The sequence below is a fragment of the Amia ocellicauda genome, chromosome 17 (assembly GCF_036373705.1).
Source record: "Amia ocellicauda isolate fAmiCal2 chromosome 17, fAmiCal2.hap1, whole genome shotgun sequence".
Classification (NCBI taxonomy): domain Eukaryota; kingdom Metazoa; phylum Chordata; class Actinopteri; order Amiiformes; family Amiidae; genus Amia; species Amia ocellicauda.
This window is the reverse complement of record NC_089866.1, coordinates 26,318,879-26,344,076: the sequence shown is the minus strand read 5'-3', so window position 1 is coordinate 26,344,076 and position 25,198 is coordinate 26,318,879. Positions and strand designations below refer to the sequence as shown.

The window sequence follows — 25,198 nt, the reverse complement described above, 5'->3', positions numbered from 1 at the left end:
TAGACTTAACTTATGATTATGTTTAAGGTCCATTAAGGCACACACACACACACACACACACACACACACACATATATATATATATATATATATATATAATACATGTGTTACCTCTCAGCCTTAATTGTTATGCTTATTTGTAATTCGTTTTAATGATGGAAATACAAAATTATACATTTATGTCATAATTGGATGTGAATATGGAGATTCTCTAAATTGATTTTACTTAGTAGACTAAATTAGATTGGACACTGTTGGCTATATAAGGCAGGGGAAATTGAGGATCAAGCAACAAACTGAGCCTACTTTTCAAAACATGACATTATTGTTGTTCAAACAGTGGTTACAGTTTCTGTTTTAAGAGTTAGATTGTAACCTTAAAAAAAAATTGGACTTTCTTGTGTTTCCAGGAATAGAAACTCAGCAGTCTTTTGAGATCACTATATAATCTTAAATGTCAGATATTGAAGCTATTGTGACTTCTGCCTGAAATCTGCAGAATCCTTCATGCTTTTCTAATATTTTGATGATGATATGTAAAAAAGTGCATCAGTTATCTGTTAGAGATCACCATTGCAGTGTTAACTGTGGATACACATTATTTAATTCTTAAATAGTATGACATTTTTCCCATACATAGTTTGCCTATGTAAGCAAACACATTCATAGCATGGCTATTATATATTACATGGTATTGCAAATTGTAAAGTATTTAAAACTATATTTAAAATAAATATTAACCTCTGAAGCCAACACGTCTAGCAGTAATGATGTATTCTTATATGTCATGTCCAGGTTCACAGCACTTTGTATTTTATCATACAGAAAAACTGTCTGCAAAAGAAAGTGAGATCACATAACAGTACCAACACTGCTGCAGGCTATCAACATCAACAACAGTTAAATACTCTATATTTACTTGCCTCTTTTTCATTGAGTACTGAGTGTCTGTTTCAGTTTTGGCATATAGGAAGGGTTTTGGAACAAAAACCTGTTTGGTTTATTTTTGCCTCTCATTAAGTCATGCACCAGTTTCTGTTGGATAAACAATATATCAATATCACATTTATATCAGGTCCTCTCTCCAATTAATAATATCAAATTTAATTTTACATAGCATTATTTACTTTCCTATGCATTCCATTTATTTCAGTGTTTTATATAAACAGGAGATAGGCACTTTATTCCATGTAGGTATAATAACTTAAAGTAAAGCACATTCAGATTACTTTAATTATTAATTTAACCATTTGTACACATAATAGTAACTTAAAAATCACTACTTACTTGCAATGCTGCTGTTAAAACCATACACAGTGGAATGGTAAAGAGAATCCGGCCATTGAAATTATGAAATCCTGAAATGTATTCTTGAAGTCAGACTGGTATTTCACAGACTGGGCATAGATTTACATACACTTGGATGCTTGTGTATAAAAGCATAAACAATACTTAAAGGACATTAATTCAACAATTCAAAATACATATTAATATCTGCTTAAATGGAAAATACTAAAGTCCATATACAACAACATTCTTAGTCAGCAGTTTTGGATCTGAGAGCTGTGGTGGGGTTAGGACAGTAAGGACATATTGTTTCATGTGGGATAAACTGTCCAGGTACATCATTTTCCTGCTTTGCTATGTCTTCTGGTTATTCTTCGGGTATCCATTTATTATTCCACAAGTAATTAACCATCTTGACAAGGCGTTCTCTGTCTGGTGGGTATTCATGTACTTCAAATGAAGGTTCCTGTTCAATATCCATGCATTTCTAACTCACAACTTCTGTGGCCTCTTCATCACTCTCATTTCTCTCAGTTCTAACTAACAAATCCTTTTGTTCTTGATATAGCCACCACATTGAGAGATACCTGTGAACACATCTTGACATTGTCCTACTTCCTTTGCATTGGCAGTACCACTGACCTGTCTTGATGTCAAAAATAACTCTTGTCCTTCCTAAATAACACCAATAATCTTTCTTTCCAGTATACACAAAAAGTATACATCTATCATGATCATTGAAAAATATTGGGTAAACACTACACACCCCTCGGGTGGGGCAGTGCTGTTGTACCCTTGAGCAAGGTACTTCACTTTACTCCAGTAAAATGCTGAGCTGTATAAATGGGTACAAATGTAAGTCGCTCTGGATAAGGGTGTCAGCTAAATGACGGTAATGTAATGTAATGAAAGACATTAATCTTTCCTAATAAGGCCATTATCACACATATTATCAAGAAAGGTCTCATGTAGTGTAGATGGTGGAGTGAATGGTTGTGACACAGCAGTTCTCTATAAATTAATACATTTCAAAGCTGGATTGCCACTTCGGCTAGCAAGAGCCATAAACTCCCAACACTTCTCTGATTCACAATCAGTCACTTGTTCAGTGAAAGATTTGCAGATGTGTAATGGTGCCCTTTGACCACTTTTGTCTTTGGGAGTGAAATAAATACCACTTGCAACATCAACACAGTAAATGGGATCCTTTGCTACCCCATGTTGGTACATAGCGTGTCGTCGCAAGGAAGCATGACTTCCAAAACTGGCATTGCAGGTATTGCATTGTTGAATCTTCCCTCCAGGACTGGTTTGGCTGTCTAGAGGAATCTTTCTCCTTTCAGCCAGTGTTTCTAATAAAACAAATGCACAATGTTTAATGAAAAACACATATAGTGTCAGTATAGTGTATGTTACGGTGCTCTACTCACACGAAAGGGTTTTGAGATCAGTGGTTTTCTTATTTCATCTGATTTGCCTGTATAGCATTTTTATGTGTAGGAATGTAGCTTGTTACAAAAATACAACAGTGGTAAAATATTAGGATCAGCCTTAGATAGTACAGTCATTTAAAAAGCAAGTTAGAATGTGTTAATAAATAGTCCTTACCTTACCTGTACCACATTTTCCATTTTTAATTTTGCAATCTATAATAAGAAGGACATATATAGTTTTGGGAATGTTTTTTTTCAAAATATACAATTTGAAAAGCAGAATAGGCTATTATGATTACAATTACAATTACAATTGACATAAAAATGTATCAGTATGGAAAAAGTGGAGCATAAGACTGACTATGAAAATATAAAAAAGTAGAGCACTTAGAGCATTCTTAGACATTTCATAGAGTTACAATTAATTATATAAAAACAATTGTACTCATTCGTAATGGTATGAGATTCTTAAAATACAATGGTTTCAATCTGTATTACCATGTTTTTCAAGGTGTTTCTTGAAATTATGCTTTCTCTGCACAACAGGTTTGCACTTATGACAGTGACAGTGGCTGCTCATAACAGAATGAGGGCTGTCATTGCTGTTATATAAAACTATAATTTTAAAATAAATAAAACCAAGGAATTTTACCAAGGAATTATCATACCAAGCATTATCGTAACCGCAACCATATATATAATTAAAGATGTTGGAAAGCAAGAAACTAGAAAGAGAAAGAAAAAGAATGAACGAAAGTAAGAAATAAAAGGAAAGACAAAAAACATACATATCTGGATCAATAACTAAACATGCAATGACCTTTTAATGAACATTCCAGTTTTCATTCCTATTACTTCGTTACCACTTAAAATCACACAAGAGAACTCAACGAAAGCAAACAAAAAAACGAATTAAATAAGTACAACATATGTGTTAAAAGCATTCTAAATAAAACTGATCATGTACAATATCAACATTTATAATTGGCTTAGCATTTTTGGTTATACAAGTTATTGTTTTTCTTCACAAATTCTCAAGATGTTCCTCTCCCGCCCCCCCCCACTCTCTCTCTCTCTCTCTCTCTCTCTGTGTCTTTGATAGAGTAAGCACCCTCTTTCTCTCACTTATAGTGTATATGTTATTGAAATACCTGCACCCTTGTCGATTTCATAATTTTTCACTGTAGGATTATACAGCGTACTGTAAGTATTAGCTGATTAAGACGATACAGTTAATTAACGTATTTAAGGTTTGTAACTGTTAAGACAAGTGACTGTACCTGCAGGGGCGTGTGTAGTGAGTTGTTAATTGTCATCTATTACGACCAAAGAAGCAGCAACATCAGTATAGCTCCTAACTTTCTAAGTAGATGTAATGGCTATTGCGTCATGTTGACCCTTTTCCCTAAAATAAATAAATGTAGGATTGTTATAGCTGACATTAATAATTTTCATGCTATGCTACATTATCTATATACTTACTAAATATAAGGTATTATTATAATGATCTACCCCTTACATTAACTGCAGAACTACCTATCTCTCATGGCTGTTCTTTCACAACAGAAACTGATTAGGTCCTTATTAAGGCCTTTGGAAAGTAAACATTAAATAACATCTCTGTTAAAATAATTTGTTTGGCACAACCTAATTCCCTACTTCTGTATTTTACTATGTATATTTTGCACGCACGGATTGTTTTGGGTTATGACTGCAGAATAAACTGGCTTTCTCCAACTACCATTGAATCCAGTCTTTAATTAAAACCTCAACGTTTTAGACTGAACCGGTTACCATAAACACCGCCAGTGTAGTTTCCAGCACAAGGCATGCATTGTGGTGTAGGATATGAAAAATGTTTAGATTTGTTTTATCACATGGGTCAGGTGTGCAGTAAATGTTCAGGGAGATTTGGGCCCATGTGCATAATGGAATCTAGGCTTCATGCGTTTTTTAAACTTTTGATTCCAGCTTAATAGTCATTAATTCATACATACATATCAACATACATACACTATTAAAACGAACTGAGTTTTTGAAATTATATATATCATATATACCATGAAAAAATGTATGTTGGTTTTGCACGTGGATAGCCTACCTATTTTAGTACCACCAACTTTTCGCAAATCACAATTCCAATATGTGATTGCAGACTTTTGTTTGTCAGATGTTTTCTTCTTCTTTTTTACGCTTAATCGTCTACCATCAAACCCAAAACACACACAATCGAAGACATATTGTGATTAAATACAGATAAAGTCCCCATGTCTTCCCAAAGAAGTAGTCTATAAACATGGCGTTTGAAGGCAAAATTCCTGTATACATCGAAGAAACAATTTGAAAGTAAAACTGAAAGACAACAAGTCGACACTATGGGTATTTAGTTATTAGCACAGGATACTATTTAGGAAACCATTTTCTTTATGTAATTAAAATGTGGGCATTACTTTCTCAGCCAATAATTAAACAAGGTTTGTCCACTTTCACAATTAGTGGCCCCTGTATTAATTATGTATGTATGTATGTATGTATTTATGTATTTATTTATTCGCAGACGCCCTTGTCCAGGGCGACTTACAAAATATAAGAGCTAAAAGGATTTTGGAACTAATGTCTGAAGTCCCAAAATAAAACCCCTTGTCTGTAGTCAGTCTGAACCCAGACTAAACGTTTTCCAATTCAGCATCCCTTTACTTTATTCAGATGAATGGAACATTAATGCACCATAGGCTATGACTTGACGGACCAAAGTGTATTTTTCAACACTAACCTTAACATGTTTAAAAAAATTAATCTTCGAACACCTGACGACCTATATTAATTTAATGAATTGATCTATTTATGATTGTAATTAAGGCCTACAGCAAGCAAGAAAACTCCGAATTACACACATTTTGGCGTTATGGGATATGCTGCTTTCCGCAAGGTGATGTAATTCTCTCTTCCACTCAACTGGCCCATTTCATGTTGGGTATGTTTTACATCTAAACTTCTCGTTAATGAAGTATACAGACCTGTTTCGCATAGATCACAATACCAAGATTGGCTTTTTATGAGCATTGGATAGTCTCAGGGTCTCTTAAAGCTGTATCAGGAAACCAAATATATTATATATTCTAGTTATCTGTGCTTCTTAACTTATTAAAACTGGATATATTGTTGTGTAATAGTAAAGCTAAGATTATGAATGAAAACAAATAAGCTACTGTCCCGTCAGTCCCGTGTCTGTCTTATTAGCTATATATTTTTTTCTTTTGTTTCTTTTTCCTAATCTGAACTCCAAAAGTGACGATGTTCATATACATTTTTGCTTTCCAAGTGATCATTAGTCATGGTTACTTACTACATCTTTCCGCCCAGTGTCAAATCTATCTACACCTGCTCATAAATGAGCATCCACATTTGTAGACAGGCTGGTTCAAACTGGCTGACCCTGTTCACATGGCACTGCGAAATTAGATTACCTTTTGTGCCCATAATGTAAAACATGCGTGGCCTACGTCAGGCAGTCTTCTTTAGCCAGGCGTGCAGGTAATTCCTGACACCGAATCTGTTAGTGCAGGGGTATCAGGGTCCGGTCATGCTTTTGTTCTGTTACTCACTTCATATCATTATTTTCTCTGTCAGGCTTATTAAGATGTGCACTGTTAAATTGATCCACGACTGGATTGTGACACTCCTGTGCTAGGAGGGAAATATATATTTTTTCATGTGGAGCTGTCGAGCACAACCCACAGGTTTCTGAATGCTATCACAGACAGCATTCTGTTGCCAGTTATGTACCTTTGCGACATATACATTTTCAATTTCGAACCAAAATGCATGTCAAAATGTCAGTTTAAAACGCTCCATCGTTATTTATTCATGTTATATAAACAGATGATAATTTAAGATAATAGTGTCATTTACACTGCACCTGTCTAACGTCTTGTTTTTTGGCAGGATTGGAGAGGTGCTTTTTGCAAGTTATTGCGCTTACCACACATGCGCCGTTTTAAAAAGTCAATTAATTTACGCCTTCGTATGTAAAAATTTTAATCAAGCTCTAAACTTGTTAAAATTCATGGGGCTTCCAAATAGCCACCAGAAAAAAATGAGGATGAAAATAGGTGGATTGCAGTGACATTTCCTTGGATGTAGGCCTACCTATTAAAATATATATCCCGAACACAATCAAAACGACACCACTCAGCCTGTAATAATAACACCAACGTGACCTCTTGTGTCACATATCGGCTGTTAGAGCCATTAGACACAACATCTGTTCCACGTGCCTCCGCTTTTCTCGCCATTTAGCCTCCTGCCTTCCCCTGCGGCTGCACATGATCCACAAAACTCAACAGCTCCACCGCGGGGATCTGCACTTCTTCACTGGACACACGGCTGTGAGGCATGCAATATGGATCTGCTGTCAGTGCGAGCCACGTTTTGCAAGTGAAAGCCACCGGAGATGTTCATGGCATCTCCGTTTTGGTCCAGTGCTGAAAAAGATGCATCTCTTTAGCCAGACCTGTAACAACACGGGAGATACACATGGTGTATGTAGTGAGACTGTTGTTGATCTTCCATTGAATGCAGAATACAAAACCCTTATAAATGTCCCCTGTGTTACAGGAATATTGACATGGGAGTATATGTAGAGCACGTGTCTAATGTATTTGTTCTTGTAGCATTATTTTACAAGCCTATCAATGAAGTATTCAGTGCGTCATAAACGAGGAAGCACTCGGTTTGAGATTATTATAGAAAGTAATGTATGTGTTAAAAATAATTCGTCCACTATGGATGTGTACTACTGATCTACTTGAGTCGGGCTGATGTTAAACTGTCTAAGGAGCAAAATCCCCGGACATAGGTCTTGTAATACGGATCGCGACTTTGATTGTTTGATGTTTCATTCATTTATGCGAGCAGCCCAAGGAGATGATTAACCATAAATTACGCAGAACTCTTTACAAGACTTTCACAAAGCAAAACGCTTGAGTGCTTTTAAATGGTAGGCTCTACCACGCAGGAATCTTAGGTGTGATTTGTCATGCATCACTTTCTCCAGCCAGAACACCGGAGAGAACATGCATCTTTTTTTACAGAATCAATATGCTTCCTCCATTGCATTCTTCAACATCACAATTAAGTCGTATACAAGCGACTGTAGCACATTAATATGTAAGTTAAAAATATGATAATCAATTGTGCATCAGAACTCCAGCTGAGTAAGTCAGAACTTTTTTCTTTTTTCTACTACCATAATAACCCCATGAAGTCTCCAGTTTATATTCTGCGAAGTTTTCAAATCCTTCTATTTACTGAAATAAGGTATAGTCATATACAGTGAGGGAAAAAAGTATTTGATCCCCTGCTGATTTTGTACGTTTGCCCACTGACAAAGAAATGATCAGTCTATAATTTTAATGGTAGGTGTATTTTAACAGTGAGAGACAGAATAACAACAAAAAAATCCAGAAAAACGCATTTCAAAAAAGTTATAAATTGATTTGCATGTTAATGAGGGAAATAAGTATTTGATCTCAATCAGCAAGATTTCTGGCTCCCAGGTGTCTTTTATACAGGTAACTAGCTGATATTAGGAGCACTCTCTTAAAGGGAGTGCTCCTAATCTCAGCTCGTTACCTGTATAAAAGACACCTGTCCACAGAAGCAATCAATCAATCAGATTCCAAACTCTCCACCATGGCCAAGACCAAAGAGCTGTCCAAGGATGTCAGGGACAAGATTGTAGACCTACACAAGCTGGAATGGGCTACAAGACCATCGCCAAGCAGCTTGGTGAGAAGGTGACAACAGTTGGTGCGATTATTCGCAAATGGATGAAACACAAAATAACTGTCAGTCTCCCTCGGTCTGGGGCTCCATGCAAAATCTCACCTCGTGGAGTTTCAATGATCATGAGAACGGTGAGGAATCAGCCCAGAACTACACGGGAGGATCTTGTTAATGATCTCAAGGCACCTGGGACCATAGTCACCAAGAAAACAATTGGTAACACACAGCCAAGGCAACAAAGGAGTGGCTCAAGAAGAAGTACTTTAAGGTCCTGTAGTGGCCTAGCCAGTCTCCAGACCTTAATCCCATAGAAAATCTGTGGAGGGAGCTGAAGGTTCGAGTTGCCAAACGTCAGCCTCGAAACTTTAATGACTTGGAGAGGATCTGCAAAGAGCAGTGGGACAAAATCCCTCCTGAGATGTGTACAAACCTGGTGGCCAACTACAAGAAATGTCTGACCTCTGTGATTGCCAACAAGGGTTTTGCCACCAAGTACTAAGTCGAAGGGGTCAAATACTTATTTCCCTCATTAACATGCAAGTCAATTTATAACTTTTTTGAAATGTGTTTTTCTGTTTTTATTTTGTTGTTATTCTGTCTCTCACTGTTAAAATACACCTACCATTAAAATTATAGACTGATCATTTCTTTGTCAGTGGGAAAACGTACAAAATCAGCAGGGGATCAAATACTTTTTTCCCTCACTGTACGTGTATTCTGAAAATGAGGCTATATTATTTTATAAATTGTTCACTCTTAGCTATAAACTCCACCTATTACAACCTAAGCCACAATTAACCAATCTTTTATCCGTTTAACACAAGTCATTCTGATGATGCTACTGCCCCTATTTTTAATAATAGCTGCACCCTAACTTTTTGAATTTTTTATAAATAAATGAGCGAATACTAACCGAAAGCCACATTGGAAATACCAAACTTGGAATTTCGTATGTATGTGTGACATTATTATATTTACTGAGAGTTAGGTTTGTATAATGTTAAGCATATATTTACATCAAGTAAATACAAATACAAACTTGCAACTTTATTACAGATGGGAGGTTGCCTGACTGATAGGGAATCTCAGTGATAAATGTTGATGTTTAGAGATAGTACCATCTCTAATGAAATTGCTAGTTCTGAGGTTTCATCGAAATGTTTAAGAAATTCTAAACAAAGCAATAACCTTTAACCAGTATTGACATATGCAATTGAAGAGCTACACTTCCACAATTAATGTTTTTATGTGTTTATGTATATATGTATTTCTCGCAAATTCAACACCAAGGGGATTTCCATAGTTTGTAAATTAGCACACATTGTACTGATTTTTCAGCCTAATAAGAAAGTCACGTTGTTGTTAACAATGAATACGTTTGAAAAAGATGTGTCGTCACCGTCAAAACTACTTTAATCTGACAAATCAACACATATAACAAAGAAAAAAGAACAAATATAACGCCTGGCCTAGCTGAGGTTTAATTAGATTGTTAATCAGAATTAATATTTGTTTTGTGTGATTTATTTGAGTGTATTTTGCGGTGAATTATTGTTGTTCCGTAGAACGTTAAAATAACTACGCTACAGAAATACAATAAAATTGTTGGTAAAACATTATTTGTATAGGTAGTAATTAGCTGAACAAAAATGAGATTCGAGTCAGAAAATGTACAGGTCACTGTTTTTTAAAATAACGTGTTAATTAAAACGAAATTATTATTATTATTATTATTATTATTATTATTATTATTATTATTATTATTATTATTAAAATAAAAAGAAAGTGGCGAGAGGCATTTTGCCTGAAATCTTTAATAGAAAACAGTTACCTTAAATGTGACAACACTATACAAAATATTCACCGTTCATGTTATTATAGTTGATTAATTTAGTAGGCTACGATATTAAACCATCATGACTTAATTAAGTTAATTAAATGGTCACACGTTTACAATATCTCTGTGGAGGTTGCAAATTAGAATGTATCCGTATGACATATAGCCTACCACACAATATCACACAACTCACGGCTGCTCGGTATATATATTATTAATCGATGAGATCTTGATCTCCTGATCAGGAGCCTCCACACAGTTGCTATCAGATAAGCATCAGATTTATTGATGAAAGTGTCTGTTTCCACAGGCCTTCCTTGTCGTTCATCTTGAACATTAAAGTTTTGGGCTGGCAAATGAGATCCCAAGGGTGGGGTATGTGACAGTAGTGGACAGCAAATGTGTACTCTGTAGGAATTACAAGGCACCCTTTTCTAAATATAGAATAAGTTCTATCAATGTTAACAAGACCTGCTTTTAGGGGGTGTTCCAGTCTTTTGAAACTGTTTCCTGAAGGACAAAAACTGACTGTCAAAATTAAGGCGTCTGGGGTACATTTGGTTTTCTGGGGGTTGAGTGAACAGTATCTTGCACTAGTGCATTCTTGCACTCACCTGTGCATAATAGAGTCAGAATATCATCCCCTTTTTGTATTCCAGACCCATGGGCAGGGAAGACACCTTATGTGGCAGAGGGTAAGCCTGGCACTGCTCTTGACATCTTGTTCAGTCCTGGCTTCCAGTTGTTTCTCTAGGGGCTCCTGTACGCCCAGCCGATAAGGTATCAGACCGGTCAATGACTGCACATCCACTGGCTTTGTGTACCATCTCGGTCCTCATGCTGTGCTCCAAAGTAGGGCCCTTAGAGGGAGGGCTAGGGGAGGCGGCGGGCAGGGGCAGAGAGGGGGACGTGGTGGGGCACGATCAACAAGTTTCTGGGAACAATCACATCACACAAGCGACTCACATTCCAACATCCCCTTTTACTCTGTATTAGCCTTTCCACATCCAGTCCAATCACACCTCTAGTGGTTTCGTGGTTAAGGTCACCATAACCGAGGAAACATAGCCCCCCATCCCCCGGACAAGGTTTCTGAATGGCTAATAACACACATGTGATGAAACAGGGCTGTGTAAAGGAATTCATTATCAGATGAGATGTGAAGGAACACTCAGTATGCCTCCAGTGGATTTGGCCCCATAACTGACTACTTTCTGGATAAAACCACAAGGATCTGGAATGTAAAAGTCAGATTTTGTAGGGGTTGGGGGAGAACATGGGTTTTAGCATGGTGTGTTTATGATTAGATGTTTACACACAGTTCACTAATGCTCACAATCACAATGACATTTCTGTTGAGTGTAAACTAATAGTAATTCTATGTAACCCACACTCAAAACATACCTATCCTCCCTGTTTTAATATTAGTGAAGAAACAACTAAATACAATTGACATCATCTGTCCAACTTTTCACCATCACACTAACATTATCCTAAATGACAATATATTGTAAATATACTGTTGAAAACATTTGCATATAGCAGGGGAAATGCACTTGTTAGTGTAAAACACACATATCTCAAATTGTAGTTTATCCCACTCCTTGTGATCCAAATGTAATACTGCCATCTACTGGTCCACCAATGTTCTGCAGTCTCTCATTTCCTTTAGATTTTTCAGGTGCTTAACAAATCAAACCTTCAAAGAGTATTCAAGGTCTAGCTTCAGAGTGTTCTTTTTTGTTTCTTCTTTTCTTTAACCAGGAGATCCCAAGGATCTATGCACAATAGAAGTTGGCCAATATGTCCTTGGATTGTCTCACAACAGCAACTCCCTGTGGTTTCTTTTGCAGCTTCAGGTTGTTCACAGTTCCACCTGCATCTGATCCTCTGATTGGTGGAATATGGGCTGTGGGGCTTTCTGGGCTTGCAGTGTGTGAAATAATGGATTCATTTTCACAGCATGAGTTTCAGAGGATGCATGTTTGGTCTTATCCCTCATAAAGAAGCATGGAGCCAATTTGAGTCCAGTAACTGGTGATTCCAAACCAATAAATGGGCAGATTGTGGCATACTTCCATTTGAACAGAGATGGAAAGAGTTTGTTGCCCAATCCCTTGAAAACCAGATGTTTAAATAAGCATTTCTTCTGTAGCATTAGCAAAAGATGTAAAGCAAGAATCACATGAACTAAGAAATCCAAAAATTACATCACATTTGAAGTTTCCTTATTTTTTCATACATTACTGGCAGTCTTTCAGAGATACTAACCACAATAAAACAAATCTGGGTTCAGCTTTTTTTTCGTTCTTGCATGTACATTTTTTTTAAATAGAAATCAGCTTTCATCCATTTCAGAAAAGTTCCTTGCATTGACTCCAGCCTCCACTTTGCCATCCAAAACCTTATAATACTATATTTTGCTAACTGGAAGTGATATAAATATAAAATAAGTAATTGATGTGTTTGACTTTAAACATTTGAACCAGCACTGCTAAATCTATTAAAGAGAAAATGTTAGGTTTTGTATGCTGGTCAGTTTATTGAGTTTATTATTTGTATGTTTAATCCATCAAACCAATTTTCTGATGATCAATGTCTAGTATTTAGTATCTAGTACCTCTCCAAAGAAAAGTTGGTAAGTTTTTTGCTGTTGTTGTACACCAGCAATATTCTGGACACTCTGGTACAATCGCACACTGTTGATATCTTGAAGACTTCTTTATAAACACATTTTCCACCACTTTTTAAATGCTGTATTGGACTCTAAAACAGGAGTACTATGAACTCTGGCAGGTGCCTGGGTCAAGATTCTGTCTGCCGAGTTCCGGATATGTTGTCATTTGGAGAGACTGCTTTTGGACACACCAGCCAGAGGGGGTTACAATAATCAGTTTGGGAGAAAATAAGACCAAGTTGTGAATCAGCTTCTCAGCTACAGATACTGATAGTGTAGTAGCAGGGAGACTAGTGATATTTCTACTTCTGTGTTACAGAGGTAGAAATTTCTGCTTTTCATTACTTCTTTGTGTTTCAATTAAAACTATGCATATACACTCACCTAAAGGATTATTAGGAACACCATACTAATACTGTGTTTGACCCACTTTCGCCTTCAGAACTGCCTTAATTCTACGTGGCATTGATTCAACAAGGTGCTGAAAGCATTCTTTAGAAATGTTGGCCCATATTGATAGGATAGCATCTTGCAGTTGATGGAGATTTGTGGGATGCACATCCAGGGCACGAAGCTCCCGTTCCACCACATCCCAAAGATGCTCTATTGGGTTGAGATCTGGTGACTGTGGGGGCCAGTTTAGTACAGTGAACTCATTGTCATGTTCAAGAAACCAATTTGAAATGATTCGACCTTTGTGACATGGTGCATTATCCTGCTGGAAGTAGCCATCAGAGGATGGGTACATGGTGGTCATAAAGGGACGGACATGGTCAGAAACAATGCTCAGGTAGGCCGTGGCATTTAAACGATGCCCAATTGGCACTAAGGGGCCTAAAGTGTGCCAAGAAAACATCCCCCACACCATTACACCACCACCACCAGCCTGCACAGTGGTAACAAGGCATGATGGATCCATGTTCTCATTCTGTTTACGCCAAATTCTGACTCTACCATCTACCAATGTCTCAACAGAAATCAAGACTCATCAGACCAGGCAACATTTTTCCAGTCTTCAACTGTCCAATTTTGGTGAGCTTGTGCAAATTGTAGCCTCTTTTTCCTATTTGTAGTGGAGATGAGTGGTACCCGGTGGGGTCTTCTGCTGTTGTAGCCCATCCGCCTCAAGGTTGTACGTGTTGTGGCTTCACAAATGCTTTGCTGCATACCTTGGTTGTAACGAGTGGTTATTTCAGTCAAAGTTGCTCTTCTATCGGCTTGAATCAGTCGGCCCATTCTCCTCTGACCTCTAGCATCAACAAGGCATTTTCGCCCACAGGACTGCCGCATACTGGATGTTTTTCCCTTTTCACACCATTCTTTGTAAACCCTAGAAATGGTTGTGCGTGAAAATCCCAGTAACTGAGCAGATTGTGAAATACTCAGACCGGCCCGTCTGGCACCAACAACCATGCCACGCTCAAAATTGCTTAAATCACCTTTCTTTCCCATTCAGACATTCAGTTTGGAGTTCAGGAGATTGTCTTGACCAGGACCACACCCCTAAATGCATTGAAGCAACTGCCATGTGATTGGTTGGTTAGATAATTGCATTAATGAGAAATTAAACAGGTGTTCCTAATAATCCTTTAGGTGAGTGTATATATACACTTGGCTGTCCTTAGGAAATCCTATTCAACAACTAAGAAATTAAGAACCATAAGCAACCATCAGATTGAATGTGATGTCATAATTTGTGTTCTTCTTAGCTATATTTTAATAAGAATTCCAACCTATAGATACAGTTCAGAGAGAGACCAAGACAGAGAGATTTGTTTACTTCATGGTGGTATTTCCATAAGATTTCATATTACCTAAATTGTTCCACTACAATATATATACAAAGAGAGATGCACAAACACTGCCCACTCTTATAACAGTGACTGTTGTAATACTCCAATGCATCACATGTGACTGTAACTATGTGTCATTAATTTAGATCAGCAGAGACCATCTTTGAAGGGGATTGCCTTAGAACTTCAGGGGCTATCAGAGATCTATAGAGTGTGGGACCTTCACCTGTACAGACCATGCAGTGCCACTCCACTCAGTGAGTCTAAATGATGCCATGAGGAATTTGTTTGGACCTTGGTCTGATCACTTCAGAGACACACTCTACAGCTCATGTTGATGGACAAATCCTACATTTATCTGTGGTCTGCACACATGTGATCTGTAGGCCATATTTGGGATTCTCTGGTGCAGTCTTCCCAGGAGTGTCAATTTGATCGAATTGTCTTTTTCATCAAGGCAGTTATGTGGATACGCATGCCCCGAAACCAGGCACAATGTCTCTCTCGCCCTGCCCCTGCCTAGTTAGTGTCTTCCTTTCCTGCTCTGCCGTACTGGATTTATCCCCGCCTTGGGGGGCCTGAGTTCCAATCTCTGCCCCAGAGGTCTGCGCTGCATCGGGGCTCACCTCTTTGTAAGGTCAGCCGGAGACTGCCGGGGTCAATTCTTCCGTCTGCAGGCCAAGATTTATAGCTAAGGTTTAGCGAGGACATCCAGGTTTCAATGCTTTCTATTCAACTAAGGATAAATGCGTTTAAGGCAACGTGTTTAAATATATCCTTTTTATCTTTTTCTTGTTCTTTTGTATTCTTTCCTTGATTGCAATAAAGAAGTATTTTTTTATTCTTCTGATCTTATGTATTGGTTACAATGAAAAAACTTGTAATGACTCTCTAATTGTATTTGTTTATTTCACTTTGAACAATGAACAAGTGTTAAAAAATGTGAATTGTCAACATGCATTGACATACATGTGACGTGTAATGAAATAGACTTTTGAATATATGAATGTGTCGGCCTATATAATATTGCAATAAATGTATGAAATCTTCATTTCTATTGTCTATTTCTATCTATTTCTTATCCATATGGGATCATGGGAAGAAACATTTCAGTACCTGCAATGCCTTTTAAATAGTGTTTTTAAACTCAATAGGTCTTTCAGGTGATTTAGTCCCAGGGATAGATGAATACCTATTGACTTATTGTGTTGTTTACCTTGCTGTTTTCTGTGCCACATGTAGTGCTTGTGTGAGAAAATGGTACTACTACAGCAACACAATGGCAAATTGGCTTACAATATCTGGGTAAGTGTCTGTTTCAATAAATGTTTATAAGGTCACTGTAGTTCTGTATGCATTTGTGTTTTTTATACATAGTGAATCTAAGTTTTGGATGACTGATAAATATGAAGGGGCATTTGTCTCAATCACCACAGTTGAGATTTCACAATGATTATACTGATAGTGCCAGTGCAATCTGCTACAGACCGTTTTTCACAGACTCCTCATTCATTTTGGGGATTTCAAGTCCAGCTGGCATTTAATCTCATCCTTTTTAAATTTTCTTGCATATACTTGAAAAAAAAATACTCAAAGTCTTGAAACAGAATCATGTGAAGTTTGCGAAAATGCGAAAATGTTTAATCTTATTGGCATCTGAGCCACAGGGCATGACTAATGGGTCCATGCACAAGCCTTTGTTTATTTTTTTAGCACTTTTAATTGTTATTGCATGCACACATCACTTTATTCATTTATATTAAGTTTGTATGATTTACACGGCTTCTGCATTGGTGGTAGGGTTGTATTCCCTTTCCAAAGGAGGAAACCGCCTCCTGTAATTTAATCATTGAGTATAGCCCTCGTTAGGTTAGAGAAATGCACCTGAAGTCATTAGTGAACCCTATTTTACGAGCAGGAACGCCGGAGATCAGGAGAATGAGATTAGAGCACACACGGTGGGGGGGGGAAGGAGAGTACCTGAGAGTTAGAGCACATGGCTGATGAGAGCCCACGTACGGAGCAGGTGGTTTAACTAAGGACTAATCACGAGCTTGGGACTGAGAGGAAGCAGTGCAGATTGAACAGAAGGGCAGTAAGGAAGCCCTGAGTCTGCAACTTGCTACAAGAATAAATTAAGGAGAAGTTGAACACTGGAAGCTAAATAAGGGAGTGCTGAACTACACGTAAAGACAAGCACGTATAAGACTGGACTCTATATTGGGAAATTGCAACATAGGGAGAAGCCCAGCTGAGAAGCAAGACAGCAGAAAGAAGGTAGAGAGCACTAGATGGACGGCATTTGAAATTAGCCCCTTCAAGCTATGGGGGTCCAGGGTCTCTCCAGTTACTGCTTTACAGACCGATAAGTTGCACTTTTCACTTTTCCCACTGCCCCTGTATGAGCTAGTTTTAAATCTTTGAAGTGTGCCTCTGAGTTTTATTCTTTTTAGTTTTGTTATGGCTGGATTTTAGTGTTTAACCTTTTATTAAATAAATTCAAGAAACCTGTGCTTGATTTTTAAGATAAATACTTCTTTATTAAAGATCCCTTCGCAAGGATACCTGGCGTACTGACAGGGGCTTAAGTAGCAATTTTGGTATAATTTAATCACTTTGTTTTCTATTTTTTTAGTTGGATTGTGTGTTGCGTAGGATGTTTTTATCCAGCGCCGACTGCTGCCACGGGAGGACGCTGGAGACACTAATTGTTTATGTTTTTTATTCGGACACTTGGCCACTTGAATTTGATGTTTTTTTTTTTTTTTTTACTTATTGGGTGGGGTTTTTATTTGCTACTTTGGCTCCTAGCCAATTAGTGGAGTCTGGAATTGAGTGGGGGGGGGTTTCTTTTGATACTTTGGCTTCTAGTCAAGTGGTGGAGCTGATAAATGGCATGTTTTAACTTGTGTAATAAATCTTTGTATAACTAAGCCTGTGTAGAACTCCTGTGTGGTTTTTGGTCTGACAACAACTGCTCTAAACTAGTTGAAATATGAACCTGTGCGGAGAGATAGTATTCAAGTTATTATTCTGGGTCCTAGTGCCCGATAAACACTGGGTGGCGTAGATCAGCAGACTACATTTTTCGTGACAATTGTCAGTAATTTGGGCTATACAGTCCGGTGGACATCCCGTCTTGTGTCACACGTGCATAGCATTAGCCCAGATATTTCTGCAGGTTTCGGGAGGAAAATCTTCTATTCTGAGACCACAGAGGCTTTGTGGAGGCCTACTTCAAGTGCAAAGGCTCAGAGCGCACTGTAGAACAGCGGAGGATCCCATGAGTGCGGCCTGGTGTTATCCATGGCGCAGAGGCCGAATGGTCTCAGGCTGCTGGCAAAATAAAAGCGGTTCATAAAACTCTTGCACTCATTTCAGCCTGATGATATGATTCTATTAATCAATTTACCGGTATGCCTGTCTGGGGGAAATACCATGCCAATGTAGAGAAGAATAGGGAAGAGGATGGCCTTTACAACCAGCACCTTACCAGTCATCGTCAAGGCCCTTGTGCTCCAGCTGTGGATCTTCCTTCGTACTTTGGATAAAGCTTCCTGCAAGCTTCGGGTGCCCGTGTTGGTCCCGTCGATCGTGTCCCCCAGAACCTTGATGACCGGTTTCACAGGGAACACGGTCAGCTGGCCCCATCCGACAGGCCATGCCTGAGAGAGGACCTCGCTCTTGGTCTTATTGACAGCAGCCCTCGTCGCTCTGCAGAAGCCGTCCAGCAGTTCTTCAACCCAGGCCACGGACGGCGCGTCCGTGCAAACTACGGCCATGTCGTCCATATAGGCCAGGGCTTTCAGTTGCTCTCCGCCGGAACCCGGGAGATGGAAACCTGTCACCCGGACGTCCCGGCGGATCACCTGCATGAACGGCTCCAGACAGAGGATGTACAGCAGGGCCGACAGGGCACAACCCTGTCGGACCCCCGACCTGACCAGAAATGGTTCGGTCAGGTGGCGGTTCTCAAGGACCCTGCTGCTTAGGCCTCTGTAGATGATCTTCACCCACTTCCTCAGGCCAAGAGTGAGACCCATCCTCCCCATGACGAGCTGCAGGTATTCGTGGCCCACTCTATCGAAGGCTTTCTCCTGGTCCAGACTGATTAGGACCAGGGGAAGCCCTCTCTCGTTCGAGTAGGCCACGACATCCCTGAGCAGCATGGCGTTGTTGGCCGCCGATCTCCCCCGGGCACCGCAGACCTAGTCGGGACCCACGACTTGAGGGAGTGGCCGCTGCAGCCGGAGCGTCAGTGCTTTGGCCAGTATCTTGTAGTCGGTGCACAGGAGGCTGACCGGCCGCCAGTTCCTCAGATCCTTTGGATCTCCCTTCTTATGAAGAAGAGAGAGGATACTCCTCTTCATAGAAGGGGCCAGTCTACTCTCTCTGTACATCGACCCCAAGACCTGAGCCAGATCTTCCTTAAGCACCTCCCAAAAGATCTTATAGGATTAGCAGGGATCCCATTGGGACCCGGTGTCCTTCCAGAGTTAAGACTCTTTATCACCTGGGAGAGTTCAGTGGAGTTCTGGATCCTCCTCCACCTCCTCGTCCCCCTCGTTGCGGGACTCCAACAGGGACAGAAAGTGATGGATCAGATTTTGATCCACCACCTTCTGATCGTACAACTCCCTGTAGAAGTCCCGCACCACTGTCTCAACAGCCTCTCTGCCCTCCACCTCCTGCCCGGAGGAGTCGATCATGGAGGACATTGCAGGCCGCCTCTCCTTTGTTTTCTTGAAGAAGAAGCGGCTGCACTTCTCATCGTCCTCCATGATGCGGACCCTGGAAAGGACCTTGATCTATTCTTGCTCCTCCCGATAGAGGGCGGAGAGACTAAGTTTGACCCGGGCCACCTCCTCAGCTAGGTCGAAGCTTCTGAGCTGTAAAAGACTCAGGTGCTGGAGGTGGGCGTTTAGATGGAAATATCTCGGCTGCCTCTCGCGAGCTTTCCGTTTCCCCAGCTGAATGAAGTAGCCCTTGGTCCTTTTCTTCACCATCTCCCACCACTCTATGGGAGAATCAAAAAGGTCCCTCAGGGTCCTCCACTCCTCCAGGCGTCTGCTAAAGGTCTTAATAACACGAGGGTCATCGAGCAGAAAAGTGTTGAGCTTCCAGACCCCAGGCCCCGACTCCCGTGTGCTCGGGATGAGCACCTCTGTCGTCAGGAGCCTGTGGTCTGAAAAGAAGACCACCTCCGAAGACATGGCGGTCCTCTCCAGTGGCTTACTGAGGAGGATGAGATCTATCCTGGAGAAGGAGGAGCCAGCAGAACTCACCCAGGTGAACAAGGGGACCAGGTCCCGACCTGCGTCGCAGAGTTCAAAGTCCTCCACGAACGCAGCGAAGTCCCTGCTGGATCAATCGTTGCGGGGCTTACTCCGGTCTACATCCATCAGAGCACAGTTGAAATCACCTGAAATGATAACTGGTAAGGTGCCGATCAGGAGCAGGCGTAGCTGAGTGAAAAAGAGGACTCTCTCTCTGGCTGGTGGGGGCATAGACATTGACCAGCCTCAATAGAGACCCCTTGTATTTAAAGTCGAGGCTGGCCAACCTGCCCGCCTCTATCACCCAAAATTTTTTAACAGATATAAATGGATTCTTCAGGAGTACGGCAATCCCGTCCGCTCGGGACACATTGAACCCCGACCAGAAAGATTCACCTAGGGTCCAAGTGTCCCGGAGATCTTTGTATTCTTTTTGGAATGGGATGCCGCACTCCTGCAAACAAATAATGTCTGCTTTCATACCAGCCAGAGAGTTTAAAACATCGGCCCTCATTTTCACCTCAGCAATGCTCCTCACATTTATAGATATAATAACTAAAGCCGCTCCGTAACAATCATGTAAAGAAACCCTCCTCTTCCCCACTTCTCTCTTCTCCCTCACCTAGCTTAGCGCTCGCACCCATCATTTCAACCATTTGCCTCACCGCTTGATCCTCTAGGAAGACTATGGGGGGTTCGGCTCCCGCCACCTGGTAAGGCTGGTGAAACGCCACTGGGCTCAGGGCCCGTGGTGCTGGAGGTTCTCCCTGGTTCCCTTGCAGCCAAGGCCCGACGAGCAAGTGGCAGAGCAGAGGCCTTGTGTGTAACTGAGGAGAGGACTGGGTAGACCCCGCTAGATGTCTTTTTAACTAATGGTGGGGGAGGGGGTGGTCTCTCCCTTCCCAGCTGTCTGCTGCCACAGGCCTCCTCTCCTAGCGCCAGTGACTCCGCCATTGCAGCCCTAAGGTCTTCTTGGCAGAAGACACTGGCGCAAACTCTCCTCTCCTGAGGACCTGCGGCTCTCCCACTACTGCCAGGAGGGCATACCTGTCCCCTCCCCTGAGAGAGTCTAGGGCGTGGGGCAGGAGGGATGTTACTATTACTATCCACCAGGCTGCCCACTTGGGGGAGTGGAGAGGGCCCATAACTCTCCGCTCCGGACTCGGAGTGGGGCGTATAAAACTGAGAGGGAGAGGTCTCTGCAGCGGGGGGGGGAGCTGGCGGGGGGGGGAGAGCTAGCAGAATTAATCCTCTTGCTCTTTGCACCCCCCCCACCCATGCTCCTCTTCTCTGTCCTTCGCCTCTTTCCCGTCACAACTGTCCACTCCCCCTCTGCCTCCACTTCCGACCCAGAGTCAGAGAGGGAGCCTATGAGACTCCTGAGGACTGTTTCCTCTCTACCCCTATCTTGGGGTGTCTCCTTTGGAGGAGCCTCCACTTGATTTTCTGTCTCTCCACTACCCCCGAGGGCCCTATTTGCATAGGAGGAGGGACAATTCCTAAAAAGGTGCCCTCCCCCGCCGCACAGGTTGCAGGCCCTCTCCTGCTTGCAGGCCCTGGTCAGATGTTCTCCGCCGCAGACCTTGCACTTAACAACAGTGCAGGCTGTGGCTAAATGACCCAGGGCCTCACAGTTCCTACACAATTTGGGCATGCCATGATAGAAGACTATCTACCTGCCACCGTCGAGCACTGGTCCAAACCCCATCCTCATCATTGACCCTCTTACTTTCGGAAAGGATCTCACAGTGTCTCCTCAGCCATACCTCTACATCATACTCTGCCACTGCTTCATTATAGAATTGAATTGTAACGATTTTTATCTCTCTATCAGTCAGGGCGTTGACTACAAAGTCACTCAGGGGCATGCAATCTTTCTTTTCCCTATATATATTCCAGAAACTCTCCAGCACTTGAGGGTTCTTAAAACTCACTTCAAACACGTCCCTAGGTCCAGGCAGTTTCACCACGCAGTTCAACTCAGAAGGGGCAAAGCCCAGGCCCCTCTGCAGCACGGACCTGCTAAACTCCAACCGGGTGAGGGCCGCGGTCTCGACTCCAGCCTCTCGGCTGAAGCGCACCGCATTGTGGCGCCTCACTCCGGCGGTTTGCTGGGCCATGCTGCAGTTTCCTACCTGGGAAAGGGTCCAGAGGCTCTCAATCCGGAGGTCGGGGCAAGTCCACCTGGCTGGGGAGCAGCTTCCACCTCCGGGGCTCTTGCAGGGAGCGGGTCTTGTGGGGAGAAGTCCGGGCCCTGGCTGCAGGAGGCCTCCCTCAGGGACATTCGCCGTGCGGCCTGGTCGGTCCCTGGAATCCGAGGCCTCTTCTGGATCCTGGCTGGTGACGTCAGCGGGGAGCAGTCCTGGTCAGGCCGGGCTCCGGGTAGATGGTCGGCCGGGCTTCTGGTAGGAACCCACTCCGTGAGGAGTCCGCCGACTCCTCTGGCTAGGTCCCTTGTCGCTCCCGGTCCGTCCCAATCTCCTCTTGCCTCGGCCTCAGGACCGCTCCAAGGACCCAGGACTCTGCAGCTCTGTCAACCGGAATCTCCCCGTCTCGTCTCGTCTGGCCTGGTGGAACAGCTCCCTGCAAACAGAAGAAAAAACACTGTCAAATACAGTTCGAAGCCCCCTGCTGGACAAAGGTTTCTCTCACAATTGGAGGGAAACCCGAGTCCAAGATTCCACATGTTAATACTATTTTTATTGGTAAAAGTATTTTACAAATACATTGAAAATAACTGAAAATGCATTGAACAAAATAAAGAAACAATTAAAAAAGTAAAAATAAAAAACAAACAAAAAAGGTCCAATGCATTTTAAATTAAATTAAATTGTCCAAAACGGACAATGTATTTGACAAAAAAATAGAACAAAACTAAACCAAAAAAGCCCTAAACAATTAGTGTTTTAAAAACAGCTAAATCTTTAAAAACAATTAAAATTCATTTTTAAAATTCATTTTAAAATATAATCATTCATAAAAGAATTAAAAGATCTTGGACTCGGGCTCCAGCAGGGGGAACTGACCGTCCCCGGAGGTGGGTCCCATCATGGGATCCTGAGCTCCCCCAGATCTTGTATATGCCAGTTCTTATAGGCTTCCTCCTTGCCCCTCTGATGGACCTCCAGATTGACGTAGTCCCTCACGAGCACCATGCCCCTCCGCGCAATGACAATCGGGTCCAGCTCCTGCTTATTGAATAGACAGATATTCCGTCCCTCCTACAGGGCCTGCTTCACTGCGCAGACGACACGCCACCAGCACCTCAGGGTGGAAGATGTTAATCCCCTGGCAGGACCGTATAAGATCTGCTGGGCGGTCGCCCGCGCAGGAACGGCAAACCTGTGGAGGAACGGAGAAAACAGGAGCCAGACCCTGTAGGCGGAGGGGTAATCTCTAAAGATGTGAGCCTCCGTCTCCTTCCCCAGGCAACCCTTATAGGGGCAGGTGTCATAAGGAGCTATGCCCCTTCTGTGCATGAACACTCGGGTGGGGAGACACCGACAGCCATCCAGGAGACATCTTTCTGCGTATTCGTGAGGCAAACGTGTGTAGCATTAGCCCAGATAAACCAGCAGGTTTCGGGAGGGAAATCTTCTATCCGGCTGGTCTCCTGGGTAGATCTCATCTGGCTATAGATGGTTTTATAATCCCAGGAGGCCAGCACGACTTTATGGAGGCCTACTTTGAGCGCAAAGGCTCGGAGCGCCCTGTAGAACGGAGGGGGATCCCACGAGTGCGGCCTGGTGTTATCCATGGTGCAGAGGCCGAATGGTCTCAGGCTGCTGGCAAAATAAAAGCAGTTCATAAAACTCACTTTCTTGCCAGCAGCCTGGATGTTCTTGACCACATAGGCCAGCCCCTGCGCCTTTATCAGCCGCACAACGTCCGGGACCCCCCTGCCTCCATCCAGGGTACCCTTCACCATCTGCACTCTTTTCAGCCTCTCCATTTTGCTCAAACGAACCGAAATATAATTCGGGTCACTAATTTTGCGATGACCTTGTCTGGGGGGAAGATCATTCCTACGTAGAGGATTATCGGGAAGAGGATGGCCTTTACGACCAGCACCTTACCAGCCATCGTCAAGGTCCTTGTGCTCCAGCCGTGGATCTTCTTTTGGACCTTAGATATGGCCTCCTCCCAGCTCCGGGTGCCCGTGTTGGTCCCGTCGATCGTGATCCCCAGAACCTTGATAAACGGTTTCACAGGGAACACGGTCGGCGGGCCCCGGCCGACAGGCCATGCAATCCCACATGTTAATACTGTTTATTTGGTTAAAGTATTTTACATTTCGAAAATAAAAACAATTCAATATTTAATACTTATGATTAAAATCATTTAAAATATCAATCATTAAAATCACTTAAAAAATTTTAAAATCTTTGTGATTTTAACTAAAACAATTAACTTTAAAATAAACGTGCTCAAATCAAATAAACAAAACGTGATAAAAGCTAAAAAATTGCACACCAACAAAAGAGTCAGATACATTGAAAATAACTGAAAATGCATTGAACAAATTAAAAAAACAATTAAAAAGGAAAAAATAAAAAACAAACAAAAAAAGTCCAATGCATTTTAAATTAAACCCAAAACGGTCAATGTATCTGACAACAAAATATAACAAAACTATTTAAAAAAAAACCCTGAACAATGTGAATTAAAAACAACTAAATCTTTAAAAACAATTAAGATTCGTTATTTAAAATCTTTTTTTTTTAAAACAGTCATCCGTAAAATCTTTAAAAGATCTTGGACTCGGGCTCCAGCAGGGGGAACTAACCGTCCCCACATGTTAATACTGTTTATTGGTTTAAGTATTTTCTTTTCATCAATAAAAACAATTCAATTTTTAATACTTGTGATTAAAAACATTGACATATTACCTTAAAATCACTTAAAATTTTTAAAATCTTGTGATTTTTAACCAAACTAAAACAATTAACTTTAAAATAAACGTGCTCAAATCAAATAAACAAAACGTGATAAAAGCAAAAAAATTGCACACCAACAAAAGAGTCAGATACATTGAAAATAACTGAAAATGCATTGAACAAATTAAAAAAACAATTAAAAAGGAAAAAATAAAAAACAAACAAAAAAGG

The 25,198-nt window shown here is 41.2% G+C and overlaps 1 long non-coding RNA gene across 3 annotated transcripts in view; it reads left to right on the top strand.

Annotated features, from left to right (window-relative positions):
- LOC136712330 (uncharacterized) overlaps positions 1-15,865 on the top strand; it is a 31,507-nt gene extending 15,642 nt beyond the window's left edge. The window contains exons 2-4 of one of the 3 annotated variants that reach the window (XR_010804818.1): positions 11,004-11,039; positions 12,109-12,203; positions 14,961-15,865. This is a non-coding gene — a long non-coding RNA (uncharacterized LOC136712330). The remainder of the gene's footprint in view (positions 1-11,003; positions 11,040-12,108; positions 12,204-14,960) is intronic. The other 2 variants (XR_010804817.1, XR_010804819.1) reach the window with 2 other exon arrangements.
- Positions 15,866-25,198: the final 9,333 nt, after the last annotated feature.